At 54.2% G+C, this 22,040-nt stretch overlaps 1 protein-coding gene across 1 annotated transcript in view; it reads right to left on the reverse strand.

Moving 5' to 3' along the window:
• The window catches only part of FIGNL2 (fidgetin like 2), a 31,193-nt gene extending 26,704 nt beyond the window's left edge, over positions 1-4,489 (reverse strand). The window contains exon 1 of the mRNA XM_005570897.4: positions 4,312-4,489. The gene's annotated coding sequence lies outside the window, so the exon portion shown is untranslated. The remainder of the gene's footprint in view (positions 1-4,311) is intronic.
• Positions 4,490-22,040: the final 17,551 nt, after the last annotated feature.

Raw genomic sequence — 22,040 nt, forward strand, 5'->3', positions numbered from 1 at the left:
GTAGGAGTCATGACTGGTCATCATAAAACTGGCTTGGGGCTACGGAGGCAGGCCATGGCCACTGCCCAGCTCTCCCACTCACTGAGAACCCCCACTCTGCCTCCAGCCCTGAAGATGAATATTCCAAAGGCTGACACTGTCCATACCTCGATGGAAACGGAAAAGACAGAAGGCACTCAGGGGGGTTGCACTGCAGTCTCCTTTCCTTGGCTGAGCAAACTGGGGAAATGCCGGCCTCAACAGTAACCACAGCCTTGACCACCTGCACCTAGAGTCATTCAAGACTAGGACTCAGGTTTCCTAGCTCCTGACTCCTTTCATCCTCATAATATCCTGCTTAGGAGGTGGACACCATTCTTCACTCTATTTTCTCACTTCACAGATGAGATACAGAGTGTTTAACAAGTGTGTGGAAGCGTTAACTATGATTCATCAAGATGCTTATGAAACTGCTCGGAGAAGAGCAATTGCCACTTGTTCCTGGAGACAAATGGACCCTAAAAAAAAAAGTGCCCGGACAGCCTTCTCTCCAAGCCACATAGTCAGAGATGAGATGACCAGCCCAGACCCTGACCCAGCCAGTGTGAACTCTTCCCACTTAAAACCTGGCCTAGCACCTTGGTCTCATACCCTTGGTACCTTGGTTCTGGAGGTCCCGCTGCCAGTAATAAGACTGTGGAGTGAGCACTGGATGGGGAGGTCAGGAAACCCAGGCCGCAGGCATGACTCTGCCCTCAGCACATCAGAGAGAGCTGGACTGGGGTAAGAGTTTCTTGACATAAGGTCCCTATGGGCTTTAGGGGATCCAAGAACCCTCTAAAGCAGAATGCAAAGTCTGGTGTCGATTAATGGAAGTGCATTTTTCTGGGGATGCCTTTCATCAGTGCCTCCAAGGGCTCTGTAAATCAAAAAAAGTTACGGACCCCCAGAATGGTTAATCTTGGAGGCCCTTCCATGCCCTAGTATTCTTGGGTTACATATGGGTTTAAACGTGAAGTACACTCCCCATCCTTCAAGGCCAATTCAGTGGCTGCTGTGGGAAGCTCTAACACATTTCTTGCTTCTTTGACTGAAAGGAAAGACTGGAAGCCCAATGCCACAGAGCCTGGCAGGGTCCCTCTGCCCTGATCTCCCTCACCAGACAGCCAGCTCCCAAAAGGGGGTAGGACCAGCCCAAGGCTAAGATGGCAGATGCCAGCACCCCATGCTTGGCCTTTTGTGGCTCACCCCCCCCACACACACAGTCTCTGTTCCCTGGAGAGCAGGGCGTCTTAGGGCTACAGAGCACAGGGGCCCGGGGCCTGGAGTCCACATCTCCCTGCTGCAGCCCTGGAGCTTCGAGGAGCCATACTCCTTCCAGGAACCTGGTTTTCATTAAATCGGGTAAAGGAGTCATTAACTGCCAAGTCCAGAAGAGGCAAAGTTCTGCTAGAAGGCACAGGGAAGGTGAGGGAGACCAGCCTGTCCCTTGCCCTCCCTGGCTGACCAACGGCGGGGGGAGGGGAAAGCAGGGCTCCTAAGGGTCCAGCAATGGCAGCAGTCAGAGCTGGCGGGGAGAGTCGGGGGAGTCCTGGCCCAGATAATAAGCAATTGTTAATGTGATCCATATGGATCCTGACTGGCCTCTCTGTTTAACAGGATGATAATGGCAGGGAAAGAATGCTGGTCTGTGGGGAAGGGAAGGGGCAAAGTCCTCACTGGACTTGGGGGGATGGGGTAGGGTCATGGGGAGGAGGAGGAGGAGGCGAAGAAGGGAAAGGGAGAGGAGGAGCCCCACCCAGGGGTCTCCACCACCCAAGAGCACAGAGCTGTTCACCTGAAAGTGGCCAGATTCCATGCTATGCAGACTGCCTGGCTAAAGGCCCTAACAAAACCCCTTTTATTCAGCCAACCAGTATTTATGGAGCACCCACAAGGTGTCAAGCCCTGCGGCAAGCCCAGTGGGGGCAGGGCCAGGGAGTACATGCTCCACTGCAGTCAAAGCCCAGAGTGGATCCCGCCACAAAGGCGGAAGGGAGCACAGGTGCAGGCCACGGAGGGAGGAGCAAGTGACAGAAGCTCCGGGCTGGGGAGGTGATGCAGAGGAGTCGCGCATCCGAGTTGGGCCCTGAAGAATAAGGAGGTTGTGGAAAGACAGGGACAATGGGGAAGGCATTTGGCTGGAGGAACAGCGGGAGCAAAGGCAGAGAGGCGTGAAATTGCGTGGAGAGAGCCCTAGATCTCAGCAATAAAGCTGCGGCCCCGGCAGGGCAGGGAGGGGAGTCCTGATCCATAAAAAGCTGTGGCCATGGGTGAGCAGAAGAAAGTCAGGAAAGGGCTCTCCGACGCCACACTCAGTCTGGGTGGCTCTCCCCAGCTTTCCCCCAGGCTGGCACTGGAATTGACAGTCACGGGATCCTCACCCAGCCCTCAGCCACACCACGGCCAGAGAATCGGGCAGGGCCTCCGAAGCCAAACTCATTTCTGTGTCTCTCATCTCCTTCTTTTTCTTCTTCTGGGGTGGGGGTGGGGGGCAAGAGGAACCCCCGCGAGGAGTGCGGGTCATCTAGGCCTCCCTAGAAGCAACTCCTCTGCCCCACACAGCCTAATTCCCTTTGGCCCAAAAGGGCTTCCCCCAGAAGATACTACAGCGAGGACACGAGGGTCGCTCCCGTCTGCCTTGGACGCCAATGGAATCAAGTGGAAAGAAATGAAATGGTGTTAAACATGGGAAAGGGGATTTACGAGGCCTGTCACCCGTCCAGCACAGCCACCCCAGCAAGCCCCGCCCCTTTCCTCGCCCACCCCAGGAAGTCCCGCCCCGCCCCCTGCCCGCGGCTCGCTCGGCCGCCCGGTACCCGCGTCCCACAGCTGGGTGGCGGCGGCACCACAGCACCAGGCTGCCCGGCGCACCCATCCTTGGGGGCTAAGGCACAGCGGGGAATGGCGTCGGCTCCGTACTGAGAGACTCGGGGAGGCTTTAGGAGGATGCTACGGGATTTCGGGGTAGGCTGTGGGAGGGTCTGGGACTCCCTCTGCAGGGTCAGAGGGCTTCGCACCGTGCCATCTGCGGGCCCAGCCCACTCCAGAGACTGGGCGGCTCCACAGGGGAGGCCCCACGGCCCAGGAACCGGGAAGCCCCCCTGCGCCGTAAGCCCAGAACTGGGCTGGAACCGGGTCCCCACTCCTCGCTGTCCGGCCGAGAGCAGGAGACAGCTCCGCCGCCACAGCCCCAGCGGACGACAACACAAACATTCTTCCGTCCTCTATTCTCCTCCAAATTAGGTATCCATGGAGACAGGGCCGGCAGCCTGACAGCCCTACGGCCTAATCCTGATTTAGTGACCGTCCCTTTAACAGCCCACCCACCCGTCCACCCACCCCTGCGTTCCGGGCTGCCGCTGGGCGCAGGGTCCAGGCCGCGCGCTCTCTGCCCCGCGCAGACCCCTTCCCAGACCTCCTCCTCCGGCGGGGGCAGGGGGACCAGAGGGGCTGGGGAAGGGGACCAACATTTGTTGATCACCTACAAGGTGCTCAACAATCTGCGAAGGACCCTCTGCGGAGGGGGGTCGCTAGCATGCGAATCCCTGTGTAGACCAGGAGAGGGCTCTTGCGGTGGGGAAGTTTGAGGGGCCCTCTCTGGAGAGCTGGGAGCTCCGGGGGTACCCCTTGTTTCCTGTAGCCACAGGGTGAAGGTGAGTACAGCCTCCTACAACGCCCTGACTCTGAGATGGGGGCTCTGTTCTCCCAGGCCAGAGGAGAAGACATGAGGAGGGTGGGCGCTAGGGGCGCGGGGACCCTAAGTAGCCTCGGTCTCCTGTCACTGCCCCGTCACCATGCTGGGGAATCTCCGGGCCAGTAACCCAGCCCCCACCCCTCCCACACACACAGGGGCCGCTGGACAAAGACCTGACGGAGTGGGAGGGGCCTGCGGGCCGGCCCTCGGGCTCCGGACGCTGGATCCTTCTGGGACCCGAACCCGCAAACCCTGGCTCCCCACCCCCAGGCCAGCAGACGCCCCCAAGCCGGCTGCTCGCTTTCGCTGCAGCCTCCGCACTAGTGGGGGCTGTGAGACGGGTGCCCGTCGGCGGCCGGGCGGCGATCCCCTGCTCTGCCTGCCCCTTCCCCCCGGGAAGTGACCCTCGGCTCCCACGCACCCGCTAGGGTCTCTCGCCAGCCCTGCCCTCCGACCCCCGCCGAGTTGAACCCCGCGACCCGCAGCCCCCGCCCTCTCGGCCCTCTCCGGCCCCGCGCCGGCGGACAAAGCTCCGGACACCCCGACCAAACGGTCACCTCCCCCCGCCCCATCCCGGCCCGCCCGCGGCCCCGTACCTCGGCATCACGGCCGGGTCCTAGGTGAGTGTGCGCGGCCTGGGGGCGCGTCCGGCCCGGGGACCGGGGCGGGGGCGCGGGCCGGGGACGACAGGCCTGGGCTGGGGGGCAGTGGCGCTCACCATCCTGGAGCTGCTGCGCTGCGGCTGCTGCGGCCGCCGCGGGCGGGAGCCGGACTGGGCAGTGGGGGTGGCCGGACAAGGGGCGGCCCCGGCTCCCCCCGCAGGCAAGACCCCCACCCCCACCCCCGCCTCCCCTCGCCCGCCCCCAGCGCCCTCCCTCGCAGGCCCTCGCTCCCCTCCCCTTTCCCTGCTCCTCCCTCTCCTAGTGCCCCTCTCTTCCCCCAACTCCCGCCCCTTCTCTGGCCCCTCCACCCCCGGCTTCTTCCCCGCCCTCCCCCACCTCGCCCCCGCCCCGCCCCCACCTCCCCTGGGCTCGCCCAGCCCCTCCTCGCCACCCTCCCGGCTGGCCCCGCCCCCTCCCGCCCCTGGCTCTAAAATAAATTAGCCACAGAGGGGAAAAAAGAGCAAATGACCCTCGGTGTGGAGAGTGTCCTTCGCCACTCTCAGACCCGTCCGCCCCGCCTCTCCCGGCCGTCGGAGCGGGAAGTTGGGGTAGGGGTGGGGGTCGGGCCGGCGGGTAGGGGTGGGGGACGGCCCGGAGACGGGGCCGAGGCCGGGACTGAGCAGCCCAGCCCGTCGAGCGTGTCCGCTGGATGTGGGCGGCTTCCTGGGTCGAAGGGCAAAGGGGAAGGCAGCTGGCCTGGGCCCGCCCCGTCCGCGGGCCGCCGGAGACCCCCTTTCCCAGGACTGCCTTGGCCCCCTGGCCACAGCCTGGAGAACTCTAGCTCACTTTCTACGCCCCCAGGTGAGCTGAGCACCCACTGAGCGCGGGACTCTGCTGCGCCTGCCCTCCCGGGCAGCAGAGGGCAGGACGCACCGCCAGGCAAGGCCCCGGCTCTGCGCTGATGCCACTCTGGGCGCGGGTGGGTGCGGGGCAGGAGGGCGAGCACTGGAGGGGGCAGCGGACTGTGGGGTGTAAAATCAAAACAGAGGGCTCCACTGGAGGGCTTCCCCAAAAGGCGGCAGTCACACTGGGCCAAGCAGGATGACTGGCAGGAAGCAAAGATGAGGGATGAGTCCCAGACCTCTAGTCAACTGAGAGGTATCCAAAGACATTCATTCAACAGATACACACTGAGTGTTAACTTTGTGCCAAACATTGGACTGGGCACCAGGGATACCCAAGAGAGTCCAAGAGGCACGGCCCTGTCTTCCTGGAGCTCCTAGTGGAAGGGTAGACAGAATTCTGCCCAATACACACACACTCAAGGCTTCATCAGGGATAAAGGCCAGGAACCCTCTTTGCCCCAGGAGAAGGTGGGAGGGGGGCTGTGCTGATGATGGAGGGTCCAGAGAACCTTCCTGATGTTGAGCTTCCAGACATCCAAGGCTACGGTGTTTCCACCCAAGGGCAGTGCTTAAGGATCCTCTCTCCTGTGAGCTTTTTTCCTTTTGAGTGGCTGCCTAGCCTGAGTGTCAGTAGGGCAAGATTGGCCCTCACCCCCTAGCCTGCAGAACTCCAAACACTACCCCCTCCCTTCTTCTAATGCGGATTCCCCTGCAGGCTCTGGGGTCTGACAGGTCTGGGGCACTCCTTTAGGTGCCACCCAGAGAAAGGGAAGGGGAGGGCCTCAGTAGCTCCCACTTCTTTCCCAGCCCACATATGGAAGCAACCAGCACCCACGCAGGTTCTGGAACTCGCCAAGGTCAGTGTCTTTTCCACCTCCACAATTCTCTCTTCCTTTCCACTCCACACCCCTGGGCCCTGCCCTGGCACAGGAGGAGGGATGTGTCAAGGCTCAGAGTGCTAGAGTAGCCCCTGGCTTCAGAATCAGGCAGGATGAAGGGAGCCACAGCCACCATGCTAGGAGACTGGAACCCTTGCTGGAAGGATAATCCCAGGATACCAGCTGGAAGGAACTCCTTGAATATTTCCTTATTGTTGGAGCATTGGAGGCCCAGAGAGCAGTGACACACTTGGGGTCACACGGCAAAGCTGGATATAGAATCCACTGCACTTTTTCCACCCCTACCTGTCAGGTTCCCCAAAAGCCAGAAACAGGAACTAAGGGAAAGACTAACGTCCTCATGAGCTGGGTGCCTCAGCCAGCAGGATTAGTGCCAGGAAGCCAAGTCTGGCATTGCCAGTGGGGATCCTGCTCTACCATGCTCCAGGGAAGGGGGGATGACAGGAGTGGGGTTGGACTGAGGGGCTCAGCCTGAAGGAAGGAATTGATCATGCGCTCCCCTGGAGTGGGGATCCAGTTCTCCTTCATCTTCTAGGAGTCTGGGAGTAAAGGAAGGACAAGCTTAAAGCTAATGAAGGCCTTGCTGGTGAGATGGTGAAAGACATTGGCCCACTGAAGAAGGCCTTCACTGGACTCCAGGGGCAAGGCCAGCAGCTTGGCAGTACTGAGTTTTTTCCAATGGGCAGACTGCTGTGGGTCACATTAAGAGGTTTAGTTAGCAGGTGGGGGTGAGGCTGATCACGTCACCCCTCCACCTCCCACCCCGCACCAGTGCTCAGGTGATGAGGTGTGTGGTTCCCCCTCCCAGAGCTCATTAAAGTCCTGTTAATATATCATCCAGCCTCCTGGGCTGACAAATCCTCAGTCCTGGCAGAAGGCTGTTCATCACATCTCTACCTCCTGCCCTCTTGGGTGGGGCCCTGAGAGACTGATCTCTGAGGACTCTGGGCTGACCCCGCTCCTGGCTGTCCCCAGTCAAGGGATCTGTGCCCTGAAAGCCCCTGCTGAGGTGGTTGTGATCATCCGCAGGCAGGTCAAGTGCCTGGCAATGGATTGGATAATAATAGTGGTAATGATGGCGGTAATGTGTGGCTTCTGCAGAGGGCCCTCCATTCTTTCCCAGCCCTTTTGCTGGTATCCAAGGTGGAGAATCCCACCCCTATCCCGCCCCCAGGGGAGACAGGTGCTATGCTTGGCTGTGTGGCTGAGTGCAGGCACCTGCTGCGGGCGCATGCCTGTGGGTGTGCAGCAGAAGTGTGGGAGTGTGTGACCTTCTTGGTCCAGAGACCTGCAACAAGGGCTTTCTAAAAACATTAAGAAGAAAAATAACTCCGTGGGTCTGGGGAGAATCAGCACTAAGGATTTTGGAGGGAGAGGGGAGAGTTAGAGGGAGGAAGTAAAAGCTAGAGAGAGAGGGTGGGAGGAGCAAGTAGGGTGAGGAGGAAGGAAAGAAAAGGGCCCTGGGTGGGGGGAAGGATGGGGTGGGGGGAGGAAGGGAGAAAGAAACGGAAGAGAGGAAGAGGAAAGGGCGGGGAGGCCTCTTTGTGGTCCTCTGGACTGGCCACTCAGGAGTCATTATGAGCAGGAAAGGAAGGAAATGTGTCCTGGCTTGGGGATTGGGGTGCGTGCCCAGAGGGCACCACACCCAGCTGGGCTCCCCCCCCCATCACACTTGCCCGGGACTCAGGCTGCTGTCCCCACAAATGGAAGCTCTAGCCCTTCTCATTCTTGCTGTTTGCCCATCAAAGCCCAGTTCCCAGTGCCTCCCCAATCCCGATCAAACCACCCCCAAAACTCTTACTCTTCATGAACATATACCAGCTTTGCCTTCCCACTGTGCTAAAAGCTGTGTCTGGTCTGGATCCTATCCCCACCCCACATCCAGCCTAGGAGCCCTCAAGAGCCTCTAGGCAAACTAGAAAACATGTTCCTCCCTCTGGGCAGATGCAGCTCAGACTTGGGAGGAGGAGCTGGGTGGCTATCAGTCTCCACTCACTCCCTGGGGCCTGACACTTGGGGATCCTCATACCTTACTTCCAAAATCCTTATCCCACACGTGGCCCTGCTGTTTGTTCTGTGAGCAGAAGCACATCTACCCCCCACCATCCTGCAGCATAGCTTTTTAGCCAGCACCCCAAATTAATCCCACCATGTACCTTATAGTAACACAGAAACTCACTAAACACTCATACCTTTTTAATACCTCAGAATCTTTCTGCCTGGAATCTCATTTCCCTACTCTGCCTGGTGAGCTCCTATTCATCCTTCAGAACCCAACTCAGGTATGCCCTTCTCTGTAAAGTCTTCCCTATCTGTCCCGCATCCTAGCAGAGCTAGTAGCTCCACTCCCAGAGCACTTCCAATCCTTTTATCCCCCCTAGTTTCTAGGGGTTGAGCCCACTCCACCCTCTCCAAAGGCAGAAGCCTCCCCTAAGTCCTACATGATCTACCCTCTAACATGCTAGCCCATCTGGAACCTCCGGAATCCCACTGGGCTTCTTCACTCCCTAAAGCTTACAGACCCAGGGCAAAATAAGGAACTGCAAATCCAAGTGGCCCAGAGGTCTCTCCACCCCCACTCTGCCCTCTCTGGGCCTGAGCCTGACAGGAGATTCCCAGCACATCTGGTTGTACTTAAATCATCCAGCACTACTGGAGCAGGTTCCCTGCTTCTCTCCCTTCAGCCCCGGCCTCCTCCCCTTCCTAAACCAGCCTTCCAGGTCTCTCCTCCAGGATGCCTTCCCTGACTCGCCCATCCTTGGTATCTGCAGCCCACCCTTGAATCTCCACCTCTTTGGGCCTGGAGTCTGCCAGGGTGTGGAAGGGAGGGTGTGTGCATAGCAAGACTCAGTGTAGAATCTCATCCTTCCCGAGCATTGGTCCTAGATAGAAACCCTCCCTTCAGTAAGGAAGGGAGCCAGCCAAGAGCCTCCGCTCTGCTCCCTTGGCCTCAGGGGTGGCTGTCTCCAGTTATGGGTGTGTGTAGTGGGGAGGAACAAGTTCAGATCCAGGCAGAGCCATTCCTGTGGCAACTCTTGCTGTCAGCCATCTTCCAAAGAGCTTTGCAAAATGTTAAAGACCAAAAGAGAAATAAATACAGAGAATATAGCAAGTATAAGAATGCACAGTCTAGGCCGGGCACAGTGGCTCATGCCTATAATCCTAGCACTTTAAGAGGCTGAGGCGGGTAGATCACCTGAGGTCAGGAATTTGAAAACAGCCTGGCCAAGATGGTGAAACTCCTTCTCTACTAAAAATACAAAAATTAGCCGGGTGTGGTGGCAGGCACTTGTAGCCCCAGCTATTTGGGAGGCTAAGGCAGGAGAATCACTTGAACCCTGGAAGTGGAGGTTGCAGTAAGCCAAGATCACGCCACTGCACTCCAGCCTGGGCGACAGAGCAAGATTCTGTCGCACAAAAAAAAAAAAGAAAAAAAAAAAAAAAGAATGCATAGACTCTAAAGAACAAGTTTGTAACCTAGCATGACCTGCTCCACCAGGGCTCCAGGTTTGAATGCGCATTCATTCTTTTATTCAATAGCATGTACTGATGCCTGAGTGTACTAAGTTCTAGGAATAGTGACTCAAGTAAGATCCCAGGGTCAGTGGCGGACAGGGAAAGGTGGATGAACACATGCTGCATGCTGTAATGGACATGAGTCAGGGAGGTACCTGGGTGCCGAGGTTGAAGGTCAGAGACCCTGGGCTGAATACAACCTTTGTCACTTTCCTGCACTGTCTCTGGGGAGCCACTGAACCTGGGGGAGCCTGTCTCCTCACCTGGAAAAGGACGATGATGTGACCTCACAGGGTCGTGGTGGGATTCAGATGAGATAATGTGTGTGAAAACACCTTGCAAAGTGCTAAGTGAGTTGTTGCTATCATGATTAGGCTCAGGGGCTGCCTATCTGACACTCATTTTTCTAATGCCTCAACAGCTGTCTCTCTTACCCTCCCAGGGCAGGTGCCACGTTGAAGAAACTTCTGAGGGTGAAGGACACCCACCCTAGAGCAGTGGGCAGTTAAGCTGCCCGCACAAACACACACACACACTCTTTAGTTACACAAGCAGAACACCTTTTTACAAAAATTCGAACGGCATCATGTGCCTACAACCCCAGTTACTCAGGAGGCTGAGGCAAGAGGATTGCATGAGTCCTGGGCAACATAGCGAAACCCATTTCTATTATTTAAAAAACACCAAAAAGAAAAAATAGATAAGCAGAAAACAAAAAATTAAAAATCCAACACCTTTAATCCCACCACCCAGAGATAACCACCAGTAATATTTTGGAGTCAATTAGCCAGACACCTGTGATCCCAGCTACTTGAGAGACTAAGGTGGGAGGATTGCTTGAGCCGGGGAGATTGAGGCTGCAGTGAGCCGTGATCACGCCAAGCACTCCAGCCTGGGCAATAGAGCAAGACCCCATTTCAAAACAAACAAACAAACAAGCAAACAAAAACCATTTTGGAGTCAGTTAGATATTATTTTATTTATCTCTCTCTCTCTAGAGAGAGAGAGAGAGACAGGGAGAGAGAGAGAGAGAGATCTCCACAGTGTTTTATAATATAGTTTTCTTAATAGATTTTGGCGGGGGAGGGATCCTTGCTCTGTTGCCCAGGCTGGAGTGCAGTGGTGTGATCATGGCTCACTGCAACCTCCACCTTCCAGGTTCAAGCAATTCTCCTGCCTCAGCCTCCTAGCTGGGATTACAGGCATGTGCCACCACAGCTGGCTGATTTTGGCATTTTTAGTCAAGATGGGGTTTCACCATGTTGGCCAGGCTGGTCTCAAACTCCTGACCTCAAGTGACCCACCCGCCGCGACCTCCCAAAGTGCTGGGATTACAGGAGTGAGCCACCGCATCCGGCCAATGGACATATATTTTGAACATCTTTTCCTGTCTATAATATGTTTATACCACACAATTGTTAATGACAGCTTAATATTCCATCAAGTGGACATGTCTGAACTAATTTAAGAAGTTTCCTGGCCGGGCATGGGTGGCCCTCGCCTGTAATCCCAGCACTTTGGGAGGCCAAGGTGGGCGGACCATGAGGTCAGGAGTTTGAGACCAGCCTGGCCAACATGGTGAAACCCTGTCTCTACTCAAAATACAAAAGTTAGCTGGGCACGGTGGCGCACTCCTGTAGTCCCAGCTACTAGGGAGGCTGAGGCAGGAGAACAGCTTGAACCTGGGAGGCAGAGGTAGCAGTGAGCCAAGATCTCACCACTGCACTCAAGCCTGGGCAACAGAAAGACTCCTCTCAAAAAAAAAAAAAAAAAAAGTTTCTTTTGTTGTTGATTTTTTTCTGGAAATAGAAGCTTCATGAACAAACTTGTAACTTCCACCTTTGTGCACGTGTCTAATCATTGCCTTAGGATAAAGTTCTAGTAACCAGAGGTTAGGAATGCATATTTTTATCTCTGAGGAGCCAGGAGCCCAGGCCTCTGGGCAGTTCTCACCTCTCCTCCAGGCAGCCCTCCCAGACCTCCAGGGTTGAGTACATCTCCCATGGTCCTTTCCTCTCCAAGTAGCTTCATCTCTTAAAGACCTGCCCTGAGACCCCTGAAAAATGCTGAGAAGGTCTTGCTGGTGACAGCCAGGAGGGGCCAGGGTGGAGAACACAAAGCAGGCTTGTCTGGGGCACGGGAAGAGGCCCCGCCCTCCATGCTGCTGGCCCAACATTCCTCCTGGACAATGGCCGCCTTGGGAATCCCGGGAATGAAGGAGGCGGGCAGCTTCCCCGAACCTGCGCCCTCCACCCCCATCAGGTTGTGCCCTTTCCCCAGATGGAAAGCAGGGGCACTTTACATTGTGGCAGGGTGGGGAGGCCAGCTAGCATCCATGTCTACAGCCCCCGCCCCTCCTTTTACCAACACTAATCCACAACGCCCCGCCCCCTCATCCCCATGGACCTTGGGCGAGTCCTGCTCCCTCAACTGTAAAATCAGGAGCTTGGATTCAGTGGTTGCAAAACTCCCCACAGATCTCAAAGACCAAAATATAGTGACTAAGACATGCACAGGCTTTGCACAGAGCCAGGTTGCCCGAGTTCAAATCCTGGGCTGCCCTTTACCCTGGGAACATAAGCCCCTGGGTTGCCCGCTTCTCTCTCTGCAAAGTATGTTTGTTGATACAGCTCCACTCCCTCCCAATGGGAAGGCAAACTCCTCAAAGTCTATGAATCCCGATCCATGTGTAACTGCTCAAAATACTAGCCAGATCTCCAACCCCAGACCCCCTCATGCCCTGTGCGGATTTTGACCCCTGGACATTTGCCCAACAATTGGCCACACTTCTGGGAGCTGCGATGGGCACCTGATGCCCCTGAGGAAGCATCCCTCCCCAGCGTGTTTCCATCTTCCCTTGCATCAGTCATAAGGCCATAAAGCTGTAAATGGTAAAGGCTTACTGGGGCACAAAAAAACTTTAAATATAGGATAACTCTTATTTATTTATTTATTTAGAGACAGAATCTCACCCTGTCGCCCAGGCTGGAGTGCAGTGGCGTGATCTTGGCCCACTACAACCTCCGCCTCCCGGGTTCAAGTGATTCTCCTGCCTCAGCCTCCTGAACAGCTGGGATTACAGGCATGCGCCACCTTGCTCAACTAATTTTTTGTGGGTTTTGTTTGCTTGTTCGTTTGAATAGAGACGAATTTTCGCCACATTGGCCAGGCTGGTCTCGAACTCCTGACCTCAAGTGATCCACCTCCCGAAGTGCTGGGATGATGGGCATGAACCACTGCACTGGCCGGAAAACTCTTATGTTAGGTCATATGTCCTTATTTTTGTTTGGGAAATGCAGGCATTTCCAATGCCACTAGCAATTGCCAGGCATCATGGTTGGCATAGACTCCAGGATCTTACGAACCCATTGGAGGGTTAGAACAAACACGCTTCAACAGGGATCCATTCCCAAAGCTACCCCTGGAAATATTTCTGAGCTTTTTGCCACAAATCCCTGCCCACTCTCCCTCATAGACTTGTTCCCTGCTTCCCCTTACTTACCTCCTCCTCAGCCCTATTCCTATACTCCCCTGAATTCAGATCCTCTGCTGCAGGTGCCAAAAAACTCCCCTCATAATGGCTTCTACCATAAGGAAAATACATGGTCGTATTTCATCCAATTTAGACACCATTGATATTAAGAAGCACTGCTGCTTCATGTGATTGATTGATTGATTTTCAGAGATAGGGTCTTGCTATGTTGCCCAAGCTGGTCTTGAACTCCTGGGCTCAAGCCATCCTCCCACCTCGGCCTCCCAAAGTGCTGGGATTACAGGCATGAACCACCATACTTCATATACTTTAGAAAGAAAAAACACTAAAACTCCTGATTAAAGTGACGATGACTTCTTATCACTTAGAATTTTTATTTTACACTTACTGAAAAGGCTCTCTTAGACTTACTACTTTTGTACTTATATAACAAGGAAAACATGGGTGAAATAAATTGGTTAAGGTTTTCCTAAAACTTTACCCCATTCAGAGTCTGATTCTTGGATCACTTTTCAACTCCCAACTGTCAATATCTGTTTTTCCACACAGAATCAGCATCTGGGCCATCTTACAAGTACTGGTGATACAGAGCATTTCTTAAAAGTGCTCTGCCAGGCTGGGCATGGTGGCTCACAACTGTAATTCCAGCACTTTGGGAGACCGAGGTGGGCAGATCACTTGAGGTCAGGAGTTCGAGACCAACCTGGCCAACATGGTGAAACCCCGTTTCTATTAAAAATACAAAAAATAGCCGGGGGTGGTGGCTCACGCCTGTAATCCCAGCACTTTGGGAGGCCGAGGCGGGTGAATCCCGAGGTCAGGAGATTGAGACTATCCTGGCTAACACGGTGAATCCCCGTCTCTACTAAAAATACAAAAAATTAGCCAGGCATGGTGGCGGATGCCTGTAGTCCCAGCTACTCGGGAGGCTGAGGCAGGAGAATGGCGTGAACCCGGGAGGTGGAGCTCTCAGTGAGCCAAGATTGTGCCACCGCACTCCAATGTGGGCGAGAAAGCAAGATTCCGCCTCAAAAAAAAAAAAAAAAAGCAAAAAAATTAGCCTGGCATGGTGGCGCACACCTGCAATACCAGTTACTCGGGAGGCTGAGGAACAAGAATTGCTTGAACCCAAGAAGCAGAGGTTGCAGTGAGCTGAGATTGCACCACTGCACTCCAGCCTGAGAGAGTGATATCCTGTCTCAAAAAAAAAAAAAAAAAAAAAAAAATGGGCCGGGCGTGGTGGCTCACACCTATAATCCCAGCATTTTGGGATGCTGAGGTGGGCAGATCATCTGAGGTCAGGAGTTCGAGACCAGCCTGGTCAACATGGTGAAACCCCGTCTCTACTAAAAGTACAAAAATTAGCCAGGTGTGGTGGCGGGCGCCTCTAGTCCCAGCTACTCAGGAGGCTGAGGCAGGAGAGTCGTTGGAACTCAGGAGGCAGAGACTGCAGTGAGCCGAGATCGTGCCACTGCACTCCAGCCTGGGTGACAGAGCAAGACTTTGTCTCAAAAAAAAAAAAAAAAAAAGTGCTCTACCAAATCATCTATTGCTGCATAAAAGATTACCCCAAATCTTAGCGCTTTAAGCAATCAACATTTTATATTATACTTTCTATGGGTCAGGACTCTGGATATGGCTTAACCTGGTGGTTCTGGCTCCTGGTCTCTTATGAGGCTGCACTCAAGCTGTCTTCTGGGGACTGCAGGCATGTGGGACTGGAGAGCCTATTTCCAAGTTCACTCACATGGCTGTGCACAGACCTCAGTTCCTAGCTGACTACTGGCTGGAGACCACCTCAGGGCCTCACCACATGGGCCTCCCTATAGGCCTCCTAACTGTCTTTATGACATGGCCCTGGCTTCCCACCCCCACAGCAAATGATCCAAGAGAAAGCATAAGTAAGCATTCAAGATAGAAGCCACAGTTTTTTTATTTTTTTATTTTTATTTATTTATTTATTTTTTGGATGGAGTCTTGCTCTGTCGCCCAATCTAGAGTGCAACAGCTCAATCTCAGCTCACTGCAACCTCCGCCTCCCAGGTTCAAGCGATTCTCCCACCTCAGCCTCCCAAGTAGCTGGGATTACAGACACCCACCATCATGCCCATGTAATCTGTCTAAATTTTGTATCTTTGGAAAGATGGGGTTTCACCATGTTGGCCAGGCTGGTCTTGAACTCCTGACCTCAGGTGATCTGTCTGCCTTGGCCTCCCAAAGTGCTGGGATTACAGGCATGCCCTACCATGCCTGGTTAATTTTGTATTTTTAGTAGAGACAGGGTTTCACCATGTTGGCTAGGCTGGTCTTGAACTCCTGACCTCTGGTGATCCACTCGTCTTGGCCTCCCAAAGTGCTGGGATTACAAGCGTGAGCCACCGTGCCCGGCAGCCATAGTCTTTTTATAACCTAATAGCAGAAGTGACATCACAGAATTATTTATTTTTTTTTTCAGACAGGGTCTTACTCTGTTGCCCAGGCTGAAGTGCAGTGGCACGATCTCAGCTCACTGCAGGCTCGACCTCCTGGGCTCTAGTGATTCTCCTTCCTCAGATTCCTGAGTAGCTGGGACTACAGGTGTGTGCCACCATGCCGGTCAATTTTTTTAGTTTTTTGTAGAGATGAGGTCTCTCTGTGTTGCCCAGGCTGGTCTCAAATTCTTTTTAAGAGTGGACACGCAGGAGATCGAAACCATCCTGGCTAACACGGTGAAACCCCGTCTCTACTAAAAAATGCAAAAAATTAGCCAGGCGTGGCGGCGGGCGCCTGTAGTCCCAGCTACTCGGGAGGCTGAGGCAGGAGAATGGCGTGAACCCAGGAGGCGGAGCTTGCAGTGAGCCGATATCGCGCCACTGCACTCCAGCCTGGGCGACAGAGCCAGACTCCGTCTCAAAAAAAAAAAAAAAAGAGTGGACACGTGGCATGATTTGCCCTGTGAGACATAAGGGGATGTTTTGTGAGGGGCTTCTAAAAAGATTTCACAGAGGCTGAAAGAGAAACAGTTTTTCTTGGCCTCTGAATGTCATTGTCTGCCTGTGGTGTCTGAAACTGCAACATCTACCTTGTGACTCTGAGGGAAGTCAGGATACAAAGACAAAAATCCAGAGGATAAGGATGGCAGAAAAAAAGAGAAAGAAATGTGGTAGAATATTTAGAGTGAAAACCTATTCAGCAGTAAAAATGAGCCGGGCATGAGCTCACGCCTGTAATCTAATGCTTTGAGAGGCTGAGGTGGGTGGATAGCTTGAGCCCAAGAGTTTGAGACTAGCCTGGGCAACATAGTGTGACTCTGTATCTAAAAGAAAGAAAAGAAAAGAAAAGAAAAGAAAAGAAAAGAAAAGAGAAAGAAAGAAACTATTGATACAACAAAATGTGTGAATCTCAAAACCACCGTCCTAAGCCAAAGGGCCAGACCCAGAAGAGTACATACAATATAATTCCATTCATAGGAAGGCCTAGAATATGCAAAACTGATCTAAAGATAAACAACAGATTATCTGTAGCAGGAGGTGGCCGGGGGTGGGGGGACTGACTGCCTCTGGACAGGAGGGAACTTGCTGCGTGATGTCAATATTCCACATCTTGATTGGAATGGTGGTGACCAGGTAAACACTTGTCCAAATTCATCGAACTGTAGTTTTAAAATCTGTGCATCCTGGCCAGGTGCAGTGGCTCATGCCCCATAATCCCAGCACTTTGGGAGGCCGAGGCAGGCAGATCTCTTGAGTCCAAGAGTTCGAGACCAACCTGGACAACACAGCGACACTCCATCTCTACAAAAAACACAAAAGTTAGCTAGACATGATGGTGCATGCCTGTAGTCCCAGCTACTCAGGAGGCTGAGGTGGGAGGATCACCTCAGCCCGAGGAGGTCAATTCTGCTGTAAGTTGTGATCATGCTACTGTACTCCAGCCTGGGTGACAGAGGGAGACACTGTCTTAATAAATAAATCAATAATAAAATATAGTAAAATCTGTGCATCCTACTGCATATAAATTGTATTTCAATAAAGTTGACGAAAGAAGAAAAGAAAAAGAAAAAAAAAGCAAACAAAGAAGTACAGAAGTAACTTAGGTCCTTGATAACACTGTTGAGCCACTGACTTCACCAACAGCCTTGGGACTTCTTGTTTTGTGACATCATAAATACTGTATAAGCCATTTTTAAGTTGGGTCTGTCATAGTTGGAAGCCCAAAACATCTTTATGTCAAGAGGGAGGACAGGCATCCAGACCTAGCCTGGGGAAGTGGGTTTTGAGGAGCAGGTGAGAAAGCAAGAGACTCTGGAGCGCTGCTTGATCTGGTGAGGTCTGCTCACTGCTCCACCGTCAGGCCCAGTATAGCTAGGGATTTCTTCCCACAGTTCCCCAACCTTCTCCAGCCCATCTGTGAAACGGAGATCCTGGTAATCAGAGGACCTAGTCTCAGGCTTCTGGAGAGGACTGATGCAGAGACAATGCCTGAAAGCTCTTAGCACAGAGCCTGGCACAGACGAAGGGCACAGAATGTGGTGTACCTCCCCTGGCCCTGGCAAGGATGACCTGAGCCTGAACCAAGCAGGGGCAGGCAGAGAGGAGGGCACAGAACTTAGAAACCTTTAGGACTGTAAATGATTGATAATGCCAAGCACTTGGGCATGGGTGACAATGTGGATGGGATCACTTCTCAGGCTTTTGGCAAAGATTACATGCAGTATCTGTTTTGATCACCAGGTAGGTGCCGGTAAAAGGAGAGAAGAGACGCAGTAGGAGAAACAGGTTTGAGGGGTGAAAAAAAGTGTAAGTTTGAGGTATCTGTGAGCAGTACAGAGTGGTGGGCAAGAGCAAGTGTTCTGCCACCCACTAGCTATGTGATCTGGGTCAAGCTACCACCTTTCTCAGAGCCTCAGTATCCTCATCTGTAAAATGGGAATTCTAAAAATACTTAGCTCATTGGGTTGCTATAAAGATTAGATGAGGCCGGGCACAGTGGCTCAGGCCTGTAATCCCAGCACTTTGGGAGGCTGAGGCCGGTGGATCACAAGGTCAGGAATCTGAGACCAGCCTGACCAACATGGTGAAACCATGTCTCTACTAAAAATACAAAAATTAGCCAGGTGTGGTTGTGCACATCTTTAATCTCAGCTACTCAGGAGGCTGAGGCAGGAGAATCGCTTGAACTGGGGAGGCAGAGGTTGCAGTGAGCTAAGATCGGGCCACTGCACTCCAGCCTGGGCAACAGAGCAAGATTCCATCTCAAAAACAAAACAAAACAAAACAAAACTTTAGATGAAACAAAAAGAAAAAGCAAGATTAGCTGAAACAATATAATATATTGGCAGTGCTTGGCATAATGCCTGGCACATAGCAGGTATTCTTTAAACGGTGATAATAAGGTCATCATCCCTTCATCCCTTCACAGCCTGCGTCCTCATCGGCCTAGGAGGACAGTCTCCTGCTGAGCCTCTGCACTGGAATACCAAACTCAGCGTGGGGCTTTTTCCGCTTTCAGCTTACCCTCTCTTGCCTCAAACAGGATGATCCCCTTCGGAAGATTTCTTCTCCTTTCCTTTTTCCTTAACCCCTCTTTCCTCCCTTCCTTCCAGTCTCTACTCTGTCCTGCCCCTAACAGGAAGCTTTCTTTGACTGTCTCTCCATTTTCTGCCAACCTCCCCACTGCCTCCGTGTAGGTTCTGGCCTCCCAGCCCAGAGCTCTATCCACACCACTCCATTGCCCAGGCCCCCAGTACAAACCGTGGGCTTTCTCTGTGCCAGCTTAAGGGAGGCCTGAACCCATGGGGATACCTGCCTGCAAAGGGAAGATGCCGCCTTCCACCGCAGCTCCACCACAGCTGCGTGGACCCGCTGGGAAAGGGGTGGGGCTGGCGAGGAGGAGGCCACCTGCCAGAGTGGCAGCAGACAGGCCAGCTAAATCCTTGACCTATGATTTAAGGGGTCGGGCACAGTTCAATAGAGCACTCCAGGCTGAGTCCCAGCTCATTCACACAGGTCAGAGGGATGAGGGGCAAGGCGGGGAGGAGGGCCATCTCCTCCGAGATGGCTTCCTCCCTAGCCTTCTGGGGCATAATCCAGCCTGAAAACTACCAGTTCCATTCCCATCAGCGTAGATGCCCCCTCGGAGAGGCCGAGGGAGGAGGGCGGTGCGGGGAGAGGGGAGGGCAGCAGGGCAGGAAGGTGGACATCTAGGCAGGCACAGCGCCTGGCACACAGCAAGGGCAGGAAAGGCTCCTCCCTCTGCTAACCGCGGAGCCCTTTGTTAGGTCCCGAGACCCAGCGGAGCTGCCCAGCTTCCAGATCGCCCCTGATCTCTGCTCTCCTTTGCCTTTGGAATTTGCCCTCAGACCTGCACCCTACCAGGGAACAGCGGGATTGTCTGATGGAATTCCACTTGCAAACCGAGAGAGGTTTTGCCATAAATTCTAGTCCGGCCCCGGGAATAGGGCCACGCCTGGGCCCCACTCCCCGCCCCCCGCCCGCCTCCCCGACCACCGGCCCAAGGCCTCCCCAAGCCGCGCCCCGGGCTGCCTCTGGGAGCGCTATGCAAATGAGATGCAAAGTAGGCCGAGGCAGCCGCGAGGATTGGCTGCCGCGGAGGCTCAGTCCGCCCAATCCCGGGCCTCCCGCCAGCCAAGGCGCCCCCGGTCCGGGGCCCGGTCCCGCCCGTAAATCAGCTCCGTCAGCGTTAATGGCTCCTGACTAATTGCCTGGACTTGGGCTCCGGGCTCGGGTCGCCAGCATTAAAATTCAATCAGGCCTAGCGCTGAGCTATTAAATATTCATTGGGAGAGCTTCCCGAAATCGGGCTGGGGGATGGGGACGGACGGGGTTAGAGGGACTACCCGAATCCCCAGCTCTAGAGGAGGTGCCGCTCCTTCCCAGTGCGCTCTCAGCTTCTGCCCCGGCTGCCGGGCTTCCATTCGGCTGGGCCTCATTTGTCTCTGGAAGTCCCTGCGCCCTCTCTAGAGACTTTTGGGAGACTGAGCTGCCCTGCAGAAGGAATGTTAAGTCATGCTAAGGACGCTGTGTCTCCTCCACGCCTGGTCACCTCGCCGCACTGCCCTTTCCCCAGTGCTCACCATGAGCTCCTATTCATGCTGGAACCTTAGGTCCCACCCGGAGTGGAAGACATCCAGGGCACAGAAGGCTTAATCTTTAGGAAAGCCCCGACTTCCCTGGCACTGCTGCCGGGGCTTTATGGAGCTACGCTGGCCATCCTCAGCGTGGCTAGAGAGAGCATCAGTCTGGGCAGCACCGGGTCTGTGCTGGAAGGGAGGAGTGGGCTTTGTACAGTCCTCCCCTCCTCTTCCCTGCCCTCAGGAATGCAGCCTGTCCAAGCTCCTGGGCCCCTGGCCTGATGCTGAGCAGGCTGCCTGGAAGTTCTCAAAGAGGGTACCCAGGGGGAGGGGGCTGGGCCTGAGGGGGCCCTTGGTAGTGTCAGGGACTTAAGCAGAAAGTGCGTCCTCCACCCACACACACAATAGTTAGAGGATTATGAAGAGGGCTTAGCAGATGTGATGACAGCCATGGCCCAAGGACTGGGTGAGCCACTCAAAGACCAGGAGTTTTTCTAGACCCTCTATGATATTTTGACACATCTCTTCCCGCGGCAGCTCTAGTCCTGAGACAAGGAAGTGTTTGGGTTAGGAGGAAGAGAAAGTCTTGGGAAGTGTGCTAGGAGACACTCGTTTCCCTCCTCTGGTTTTTCAGGGACTCCTCAGGAGCAAACCACCTGCTCACAGGGCTTGTCTCCTGCCCTTTGGACTGCTCCCTGCTCCGAGCGCCTGAGGATGGTGCAAGGAATTAACCCTGTGGGGCATGGGGGGAGGCTCCGACTGCCAGAGCCACAGAGCACCCGCAGTCGCTGCAGGGGAGGGGTGGAGGCTGAGGGTACCGGTCTCTACAAGGCCAGAAGCCATCAGGACTCCAAGAGGGTTGTAAATTCAGGGAACACTGTTTTGATGGACACTGGAAAGAACTTCTTGGTCAGCTATCTCTGAGGGCATCAACCCTTGGCCCTGCAGGAAGCCTGGAATTCCTGCCTGAGGACCCCTACTCCCCCAGGGCTTAGATGATGATCTTCTTACAGCAAGTGGGGTCCACGAAGCACCCTCTCTTCAGAAACCAGGCAGGCCCCAGGGCTGGGTGCAGGGCTGAATGCGTCTGGCAGCGATTAGGAGGGGAGCTGGGGCTGGGAGGCCTCAGACTTCAGCAGGTCAGGAGTGACCCCAGTCAAGTGTCCGATTCCAAAGCCAAACGTCACAGGCAATCTGGGATTCCAAACTCACCCCACGTGTGGTTCCCATTAGGGCTGGCTGGGGTCTTCCTGAAGGCCAGGCCAGATTCCTGAGCCCCTCCCCCAGGACAACCCCTCCCTCTCCAGGCAGTCTGGAATGTCTTACTAGCCCTATGGGGTGGCCTGCCAGCACCCACCCTTGGGGATTTCCAGGGGTATCCAACCCTAAATAGGCCTCTCTACCCACTAGATGACGATGTTTTGCAATCCCTCAGAGGGAACAAAGGGATAGGAGACTTTAAACCTTTAACTTCCCAGGGTGGGCTAATCCCTGAAGATCCCTACAGTGTGCCTGGGAAGTCTTCCCCATCTCCTGGCCAGTCACTTTTGTTCAGGCCTCAGCCCCTCTGGCCTGGACAACTGCAACTGCCCCCATTGACCTTCCGCTACCAGTCCATTCCTCCACACTGTCCCTGAGCGAGTGGCCTAAAACTCAGGCCTGTTATTCAGATTATTTCCCTCCTTGCAAAACTTCCAATAGCTTTTCAGCAACTCCGAAGCCATTGAAGACTGGTGGCCAGTGGGCCAAATCTGGTCACATTATGTCTGTGTCCTGTGTAGTTCGGGCTCTAACAGAATTAAATTTTTTTAATAGTTGTAAACATTTAAAAGCCAGGA

Source organism: Macaca fascicularis, chromosome 11 (assembly GCF_037993035.2).
Source record: "Macaca fascicularis isolate 582-1 chromosome 11, T2T-MFA8v1.1".
Taxonomy (NCBI): Eukaryota; Metazoa; Chordata; class Mammalia; order Primates; family Cercopithecidae; genus Macaca; species Macaca fascicularis.